This window comes from Rhinopithecus roxellana, chromosome 19, assembly GCF_007565055.1.
Source record: "Rhinopithecus roxellana isolate Shanxi Qingling chromosome 19, ASM756505v1, whole genome shotgun sequence".
Taxonomy (NCBI): domain Eukaryota; kingdom Metazoa; phylum Chordata; class Mammalia; order Primates; family Cercopithecidae; genus Rhinopithecus; species Rhinopithecus roxellana.
Window position 1 is genome coordinate 13,237,441 of NC_044567.1, and position 9,912 is coordinate 13,247,352.

Sequence of the window (9,912 nt, forward strand, 5' to 3'; positions counted from 1 at the left end):
ATAAATAAATAAAATAAAAATGAAAAATAAATAAGATATTTATTCTAATAAATTACTATGTATATACTTCCTAATAAAGCTGTTGGATACATTTTTTAAATCTCTGACATTATTACAAGGATTAAGAAGATTCAGAGAGGCCGGGCTCGGTGGCTCAAGCCTGTAATCCCAGCAATTTGGGAGGCCGAGACGGGCGGATCACGAGGTCAGGAGATCGAGACCATCCTGGCTAACCCGGTGAAACCCCATCTCTAATAAATATACAAAAAATTAGCTGGGCATGGTGGCGCACGCCTGTAGTCCCAGGTACTCGGGAGGCTGAGGCAGGAGAATTGCTTGATCCCGGGAGGGGGAGGTTGCAGTGAGCGGAGATTGCACCACTGCACTTCAGCCTGGTGACAAAGTGAGACTCCATCTCAAAAAATATCTATATATGTGTGTGTGTGTGTGTGTGTGTGTGTGTGTGTGTGTGTGTGTATAAATACAGGCATCTGATATGAACCCTTCTCATTTTTCCATCACAGAACTCATATACACACATATGTTTGTACCCATCTCTTTCTTCTTCCCTCTTGTTACAGTGGAGGAAAGGTGTGTTCACTTGCTTGTTGTCTGTTTCCCTTACCAGACTGTAAACTCTATAGAAATCAGGACTTCGTCTGATGCAGCACTGAGACTAGCACAATGCCTGGCTACCCCTTCTCTGAGTCCTTTGCTACCTCCGTCTCTGAAATTTTAAATGTTTTTGGCACAAAGATTCTTCCCTGAGTTCTCTTCTTTTTTTCTACACATCCTCCTCAGGTCATCTTATTCATTTGTGTGGTTTGAAATTCTAGGTACACACTCTGTCATTTTTTAAGTAAATAAATGAACAAATTAAAAGATGACAAAAAGCACATGTTGATTATGTTTTATTGCTAGCATGAATAACATTTAAGCCTGAATGAACCATCCAGTGGAAGGTTACTAATTGAATTTCACTTTGAGTTGGTGGCACAAAACGTTCATTATCTGCTTTTTTCTTTTCTCATAATTGAGAAGGCAGGCACATTGAGATTAGAACGTAGAAAGAAGTAGTGCAGCAAGAGAAAACACTTAAGGAAAGAAGGATTAGGCTGAGACATGAAAACTATTAAAATGATTCTGAAAAATGCTCCTGGGACAAAGGCAGTGAGGAATCATCCACTATGCTTTCTTTTATCAGCTGTAAAAATGTGCGAGAAGCTCAAAGGAAATGACTCCCTGAGGACTGCCTGGTACATCCGACTCACAGTGTGCATCTGATCTTGCTACCGAGAGTTCATTCCTTAAGAGTTCACGCAGGCTCAGAATGTCCTAATGGACAGGACACAGGCAGTCTTACCTCCACTTTCAATAAGCACGTCCAGGAGTTCATCCATCTGCTGACTCCGGGTCATTTGCTATTACAGACTTTTTTTTTTTTTTTCTTTTTTTTTTTTGAGACAGAGTCTCGCTCTGTCGCCCAGGCTAGAGTGCAGTGGCCGGATCTCAGCTCACTGCAAGCTCCGCCTCCCGGGTTCACGCCATTCTCCTGCCTCAGCCTCCAGAGTAGCTGGGACTACAGGTGCCCGCCACCTCGCCCGGCTAGTTTTTTGTATTTTTTTTTTTTTTTTTTAGTAGAGACGGGGTTTCACTGTGTTAGCCAGGATGGTGTCAATCTCCTGACCTCGTGATCCGCCCGACTCGGCCTCCCAAAGTGCTGGGATTACTGGCTTGAGCCACCGCGCCCGGCCTGCTATTACAGATTAAGCAAAGGAGGACAGACAATTTAGAAGGTGGTTATCTCTGTAGGAAATCATTAGAAGCAGCACTGCAGGATTTTGAACTAGGTTTGGTTAAAGTGTTTTTTTGTTTGTTTGTTTTTTGTTTTTTTTCTAATTGTGGTAAAATACACATAACTTTAAATTTACTATCAATCATTTTTAAGTGTACAGTTAAGGGGAATTAGGTACATTCACACTGTTGTGTGACCATCACCACCATCTGTCTTCAGAATTCTTTTCATCCTGCAAGATTAAAACTGTGTACCCATTAAACCATAATTTCCCACGCCCCATCCTTTAGCCCCTGGCAACCACCATTTTCCTTTCTGCCTTTACGAATTTGACTATTCTAAGTCCCTCATATGAGTGAATCCGACAGTGTTTGTTCTTTCGCAACTAGCTTATTTCTCTAAGCATAATTGTCCTCAAGGTTGATCTATGTTGTGACATGTGTCAGAATTTCTTTTTTTTAAAGGACTGAATAAAATTCCATTGTATAGATATAGCACATGTTGTTTATCCATTCATTTGTCAATGCACATTTGGGTTGTGTCTACCTTTGGGCTACGGTGAATCATGCTGCTATGACCATGGGTCTATTGCCTAATGGCTTTTTAACCATGTTTGATTCACCTTCAGTATTAATTTTATGCAGATAAACTGCTGAATGAAGCAGTCTACTACAACAGGAGAAAGGAAAAAGAAGGCAGAATGCTTCCTAGCACAGAGTACTTTAGGGTCAGTTCTATTGTTTGAGAGGTTTTCATCCCAGGAGCAGGACATCTTAGTATATAGAAAATGTCTTTTTAGGCTCTTACTTTGAAGTGACCTGAATCTACCTCTTGCTTGGTTTCTGCAATGTGGTCCAAGAACTTGGCTCATATTTTGTTGGTTCTTCATTGCAGTAGCTTGAGGAAGCTGTAGACACTTGTAGGGTATGTCCCCTCCTCTCTGACTCATCTCAGTAGAGTCTTATTTCTGGACGTCCACTTTGCCTGGCCCTCTTCTTTTGAAACTGAAGAATCAGCTGATGTTTACAGAAACCAGGGGAGAGGAATGGGGAGAACAAAGGCATATATCCATCTCACTACTCTGAGAGCCCAGACTCAATAAACACAGGTATCAGTAATCAATATGGATGGGAGCACTGACCAAAAAATGAGTCATTTATCAGTTCAGAAGGTACCAGAAGCCTAAGTGTCTGGCAGGTAATTGAAATGAACTGAATATAGAATGAGAAAAAGAGGCAGGAGAGCAGAGCATAGCTGTGGCTCAAAGTAGCAGAAGAGCCTTGCTTTAGGCAATTGTCTCGCAGCAATGTGGCTCCTGGGTTGCCAGATCCTCTAACTTTTTAGAAATGAGAAAGCCCACTTTGCATACCATCTCCTGTTATTTACAATATTCTTTAAGCCAAACAAAACTTAACTGCAGGCTGACTTTGATCTGTGGGATATCCGTATACAGCAACTGATGTAAATGTTCCTCTCTGGGTTAAGCACATATGAAGGGCTATCAAATACCTTATCCAAGCTCAGACTATTTGAAATAGGGGATCATTAATTGTTTTCTGTTTTTCTTTTCTTGTCTTTTCTTTTTTGAGACAGGGTTTTGCTCTTGTCACCTGGGCTGGAGTACAGTGCTGTGAACTCAGCTCACTGCAACCCCCGCCTCCCAGGTTCAAGCAATTCTCCTGCCTCAGCCTCCCGAGTAGCTGGGATTACAGGCACGCACCACCACACTCAGCTAACTTTTGTATCTTTAGTAGAGACGGGGTCTCACCATGTTGGTCAGGCTGGTTTCAAACTCCTGACCTCATGTGATCCACCCGCCTTGGCCTCCCAAAGTGCTGGGATTACAGGTGTGAGCCACCACACCCAGCCTTGTTTTTTCTTTTTCCTACTTTTTAATTTTGAGACTTTCCAAATACAAACGAAAGCAGAGGATACAGTGAACCTTCTTGCGTTTATTATCCAGCTTCAACACCCATCGATGTTTTGGCAGGGTCACTGAATTTTAAAGCCGGGGAGCACCTTAGGAAGTATTACCTGACAATCACTGTCTCTATTTGAGGAGCTTATGTACCTGAACAAAGTGGTAAGGCTGGTTATCTAGAATCCTTAAACAAGTAAATATCCTGTTTTGTTAGAGAGGTGAAGTGTTCACAGAGCGACAGTGGGCACGCTGGCAGGATGGCCGAGCTGGTATCCAAAGCCAGAGGTTGACCCTCTCTCTTACTCTCCCTGCCTCACACAGCTACACACTGCAACACGTTTTCCAATTAGTTGCTAGCATCAATTTGCTTATTTTGGGTCGTGGCCACATGACCACTCGGTATCAGAATTTAGTCAAACATGTGTGAAGATTTAATATATACAACAATCCTGTTCATTGAGTCAGTCTATTTATTCTGTTTCCCCCATAAAGAACAAATCACATGGTTACCTGCTTTAACAGCATCTTCAATAGGATGGGGCTGTGTTACCTCGAAATGCTGAACTTACTTAGAGAAAGTTGCGGGATGGAAATTGAAACATTTGGCGCCCCACCTTATCAGAAGAGGTAAACGCAGCCATCTGTAGTGGGTAAAATAGAGAAAGGACATTGAATTCATGGGGTCTGACGTGATCTGTTTCTGTTTCAGAAAGCAACAGGCTAAAATTTGAAAAAATTGATCTAAGAGGAAAAAAAAGTTCCAGGGCTTAAGAAACATAACTCCATTATTAACATAGCTGAATCTACTGGGGTGAGGGGGGGGTTATTGGTGGTGGCATCTTAGAGATGGGAACTTGCAGATCATTTTTCTCCCTTAAGGCCACCTCTTCTTTTAGGGGAAAATAAGTAAGAGTCCAGTTCAATACGAAAAGATCAGGCCGGGTTTTGCGGGGGGGCTCAAGGCGATCCAGCACTTGATGGGGGACGTATGTGGGCTGGGGGCGGTGGCCGGGGTCTAATTCTTGGAGGTCTGGGGCGGGGGGCGGTCGTGCGACTTTAGGTGTCGGGGCTTGTTCTCTCTTATTCTGCTGTTCCTGGAGCATCTCCCCTAGCCACGGTTTGCACGGCATCACGCTGGGTTTGGGGCGCCTACCGTGTGCCGGACCCCCCCCGGGCTACCTGCATGGTCTCTTTGGGGGTGCTTAGCCTTCTTCCCGCCCAACTGTATTACCAATTTGTCCCCCCCCCTCCCCTAAAACACCTCCAGTTACCTCGACTTCCATCCATACTCTCTTATCGCTCATCCCCCATCCCCCTCGGCCTATTTTTTCCTCTCAAGTCAAACCACCCATTACCTTATCTTTACAATCAACCGACCCCACCTTTCTCCCAGCCTTCACTTTATGGTCTCCCCGCCCCCTCTCCCTCTCCGCACTTGCTCTCTTTCCCCTGATACCCGTGTTGGACAATCCGCTGAGGCTGGCCTGTGGCTGTCAGCCGTGGCGGTAGGGGCCGGCCTGTTGGCGCCCGTTCGAGGCTGTCTCCACCCCGGCCGGTAGCGTTCTGAGGTGTTCGGGTGGGAGGGGTGGGTCGCGGGCTTGGGGGAGCGGGGGCGGGGGCGGGGGGTGAGCGCGGGCGGGGCGGGGGGGGGGGTGTTGGGGGTGGCGGGTTGGGTGTCTCTTTCGCCCTCCTTTCGAGGTGAGTCCGCACCAGTCCCGCCGGTCGCCAGGCGGACGGGCTCTGTTCGGCGAGTGGCGTGGCTCGTGGGTGTGGGGGGGTGGGGCGGGGTGTGGGGGGGTGGGGGAGGGGGGCGCAACGGTTTTGGGTGGGCGGAGGGTGGGGGACTCGCCCCCCCACTTTTGAAACGGGGGGTTTGGGGCGTTTCATCTCGTTTTTCTTTAGATCCCCACCCCCAACACGCACCACACACCCCACACCCCACGCCCCCCCCCCAACCCCCCCCACCCCCACCCACCCACCCCTCCCCCCGCACCCCCACAAGCGAGGGGGCTATGGCTGTAATCCTAGCACTTTGGGAGACAGAGGTGGGCAGTCACCTGAGGTCAGGAGTTCGAGACCAGCCTGGCCCAAACATGGTGAAAACCCCGTCTCACTAAAAATAAAAAAAAAAATCAGCCAGGCATGGTGGGCCGCCTTTAATCCCAGCTACTCAGGATTGCTGAGGTGGAGAGAAATCATTTGAACCGGGAGGTGGATGTTGCAATGAGCCCAGATCGCACCACGATTCCAGTCTGGGTGACAGAGTGAGACCGTGTCTCAAAAAAAAAAAAAAAAAATTTATCAACCCAGGAATTCTCAGAGTAATCTATCCCACAGGTCATTTATTCCAAAACGGGTTATTTTGCAGAAGAGCTGGAGCCATTCTAAGGCTTTATGAAACGCTTTGTTATTTGAGTGTGTCTTGGGAGTGCCTGGCCACGTCAGGGTCTCTGCCCCTTCCTGACTGTGGTATGTGGCACTTTTATGTATGCTTATGTTGTTTGTCTCCTTTCTGCCACCTTTCTCTTGCCCCTTGAGACCTCCTTACACCTGAACCTTCATACCCCTGTACTTCTTCCACCCAGCTGAAGGTGACGTCTCTTCCTTTTCCATAAAGATACTGCACTGTGGTCCCCTGCTTTGCGATCTCTCAATCCTGTCCAGGGATCTGTGTCCTCTCTCTTCCTCCAACATTGTTTCCCACACACCCTGATCCAATCTTTAACTTCACAAGAAATTAGTTAATTGTTCATGTTGTTTGGAGATTATGGCCATTTAGTATCATAATTTCTGCGGATGACCCAGGAAATGACTCCCTGGGAAAACTTCTAACTCATATCTGTTACATCCTTTACATGCACTTGGAGTGGATTTGTTTCTCTCTAAAATGAAATTGACTTCTGCCTTTAAAGGGAACTTCATATTGCTCATTTGGAGGACCTTTCCAGCCTCTTATAATCAATCTGTCCCCCTCCCACCCAGCATTTAATGTGTAAGCATGGATCAGTCTATTCTTAATCCATTATTATTGTTCTTTATTAGTGGATTTGTTCTGATACTGTATTGTATTTATTTTTTTGAGCAGAGTCTCGCTCTGTCGCCCGGGCTGGAGTGCAGTGGTGCGATCTCGGCTCACTGCAACCTCTGCCTCCGGGTTAAGAAGAGAGAAGAGGGCCAAAGTGAATCCCATGTTGAAGCCTTTTTCAGGTGCCTACCTTTGCTGTACACATGGGTTTGGGACAAGGGTTGCCCCCAGCCCCGTGACTGCTGTCTGCTTGGGCTCCAGAGAAGGGTGGGGGAGGGTGGAAGAACGGGGAGAGAGAGCTTGAGGATGGCCATCGTGAGTCCTGAGTTCTGTAAGAAGAAGTGACAAATTACATGGCCGCAAGCCGCATACTTGAATTAGTGCGTCTCCTAAGCCATCTCCTATGACCACTCCATTCTAGTCCAGCACTGGCCCTCTTTCTGATCCCTGACAACAGTCCCACAAGCTCTAACCTCGGGCTCTGTGTGTGCTATCTCCTTTGCCTTCAATGCCTTCACCCCAAATATCCACAACTTTTTTTTTTTTTTTTTTTTTTTTTTTTTTTTTTACTGCTTTCAAGGTTTTGCTAAATGTTCCTGGCCCTTCTAATTAAAGTTGCAAATTTCCAGTGGGTGGTGGCTCACGCTGCAATCCCAGCATTTGGGAGCCAAGGCGGCAGATCACGAGGTCAGGAGTTCGAGACCAGCCTGGCCAATATGGTGAAACTCGTCTCTACTAAAAATACAAAAATTAGCCAGGCGTGGTGGCATGCGCCTGTAGTCCGCACTTGGGAGGCTGAGGGCAAGAATTGCTTGAACCCGGGAGGCAGAGGTTGCAGTGAGCCGATATGCCACTGCACCTAGCCTGGGTGATAGAACGAGACTCCATCTCAAGAAAAAAAGTAGCAAACTTCCAAATTACACACACACACCCCTTTTGCTTTTTCTCCATAAGAGGTATCTTCTTCTAATATAGTACATAATTTACTTTGAAATGTTTCATTTGCTTTTAAACTGTCTCTGTTCCCATGAGAATAGAAATTTTTGTTTGACTAGCTCAGCACTATAATCCCAGAGATGAGAACAGGGCCTGGCATAGGTAGGTGCTCAGTAAATGTTTGCACTATGCAGACCATTACAGGAAGGTAAGATCTGATGATTTCCCTTTAAACCTTTGAGGATTGGTTTGGCCTATGATAAGGTGGATACCAAGGAATCCTGGGAATCCTGAGAGCAGTGGTCAGCAAACTGCAGCCCACAAGCCCAGTTCTGCTCACTGACTTTTTTTTTAAATAAAGTTTTATTGGGATGTAGCCATGTGCATTTGCTTACATGATGTCTGTGGCCTTTTGTGATACAAAGGCAAAATAGGTTGGGATGACGCGACAGTGTGACCTGCAAAGCAAAAAAAATATTACCATCTGGCCCTTACAGAGCAAGTTGCCAACCCCTGCCTTAGAGGATGAGTACTTTGGTCTACCATGGAGAGTTCAAGGATTGTAGTGTCTGGGAGATGCTGCTATGCTTTTGGTAAACCCTTCACATTGAAAGTCTAACATTAGCTCTTTAGCAGTTGAAAATTTGTAACCCACTTCCAGAAAGAGGTGTGCACCAGGCATGGTGCAAGGTGGCTCTTACCTGTGCAGTGCAACCGGCTGCTGATGGGGAGGAGACCCTGTGCCCTTCTCCCTGGGCCCCGGAGGACGAGGGCAGAAAGTGAGGGTTGTTGGGTGATGGGGCAAAACTGGTGTGTGGGCTTTTCACCAACCCAAGCGGTGAATGGTGAGGGAACACAGGGGGACTGAGAATGTGGAAGAAAGTACATGGGTTGATCTGAGGACTCCACACAATAAACATTTCCAAGAGCGGGAGTTGAGCCGCTCACAAGCCGGCGGGTGACACTCTGAGCTGCTGCTTTGTCTTTTCCCAGTACTGGGATGCAAAAGGGGGCTGGAGACAGCCTCTTCCTGCTGATGGAGGCAGCACAGAAAGGCAGCGGCTTCCTCTCTGAACAGTTATTCCTTTTCTGTTCTGAAGCTGCATCCTCAGCTCCTCCACCTGCCTCTGCTCTTGCTAGAGTTTCCAGGTGAGTTCATTGATCACCTTTGCTTCTCCACCAGCATCTTGTTCTTCTCGGAGTCCAGCCCATCCAGCTCAGAAGGAACAGAGCCCCCATTCAGGCTGCTCATGAGACTTTCCTCCGTGCACACGTGGCTGGGGCGGGTGCAGGCCGAAGGAGGGGGGAGGCATCATTGAAGGTGTCTGGCAGGGACCCGGCGACCGACAGGGTCAGAGGGGCTGGGGAGATCGGGGGGCTGGAGCTGGTGCTGCCAAAGTGGTAGAAAAACCATTGGAGAGGGCACTGGTGGAAGAAGTCTGGTAATGGGCAGCGTGTTGGGGTGACAGGAAAGTGACAGTCGTTATATCCCCAAAGTTGGCCCTGGGTTGCCAGAGCAGTCTGGAAGGGTCGAAGCCGGTCCATGAGGGCCGTTTTGGTGCCTGACACAGGCAGGCCCCGAAATTCGAAGCTGTTGTCTTAATTCAGAGACCTAAGAAAATCAGAATGTGGTTAGTGTGCTGTTTAACGACAATATTTTTAAAGTGTATTCTTAAAAATTAGCTTCAAAACATCACCAATGGAATTTACAATAACCCACTCTTTTTATACCTCTTTCCATTCCTCTCCTACCCCTGATATAAACTAGTTTTGCACAATTTTCACATTACTTTTAACTTTATCATATATGTGTTTCATGGCCTTAGAGTATAAAGATGTAGAGCTTGAATGAATGGTAGAAGTCGTAATCTACTGCCCGTCATCCCTATGGCGATCCGTGCCCCCGTTTTCTAGATGAGAACACATAGCCGCCTGGGTTAGACACAAACCCTCAACAATAGTCTTGAAGTAAAGCGAAGTCGGCAGCTTTTCTGGCTCCTTGGTGGGGCTTTCCTACCACGTCTCTTCCTCAAACCTGAGCATGCACCAGAACCAGGAGAGGTGTGTACAAAAGACTGCAGGGCCCCACTGTGGGGTTTCTGGCTCAGTTGTATGTATTTCTAACAAGTCCCCAGCTGGTGCCCAGAAGGACTTGAGAACCATGGCTCCTTATGAACATTTACATCTCAATTTAAAGACCGCTGGATAATAGTCATCTACTGGAGAGTAGCGGTG

At 46.9% G+C, this 9,912-nt stretch overlaps 1 pseudogene across 1 annotated transcript in view; it reads right to left on the reverse strand.

The window, feature by feature from the left end:
- Positions 1-1,200: 1,200 nt before the first annotated feature.
- LOC104680682 overlaps positions 1,201-9,912 on the reverse strand; it is a 37,776-nt pseudogene continuing 29,064 nt past the window's right edge. The window contains exons 6-9 of the transcript XR_004055009.1: positions 8,379-9,289; positions 6,932-7,070; positions 4,331-4,416; positions 1,201-1,335 (exon numbers count right to left, since the gene is read on the reverse strand). The product of XR_004055009.1 is annotated as a putative coiled-coil domain-containing protein 144C (transcript). The remainder of the gene's footprint in view (positions 1,336-4,330; positions 4,417-6,931; positions 7,071-8,378; positions 9,290-9,912) is intronic.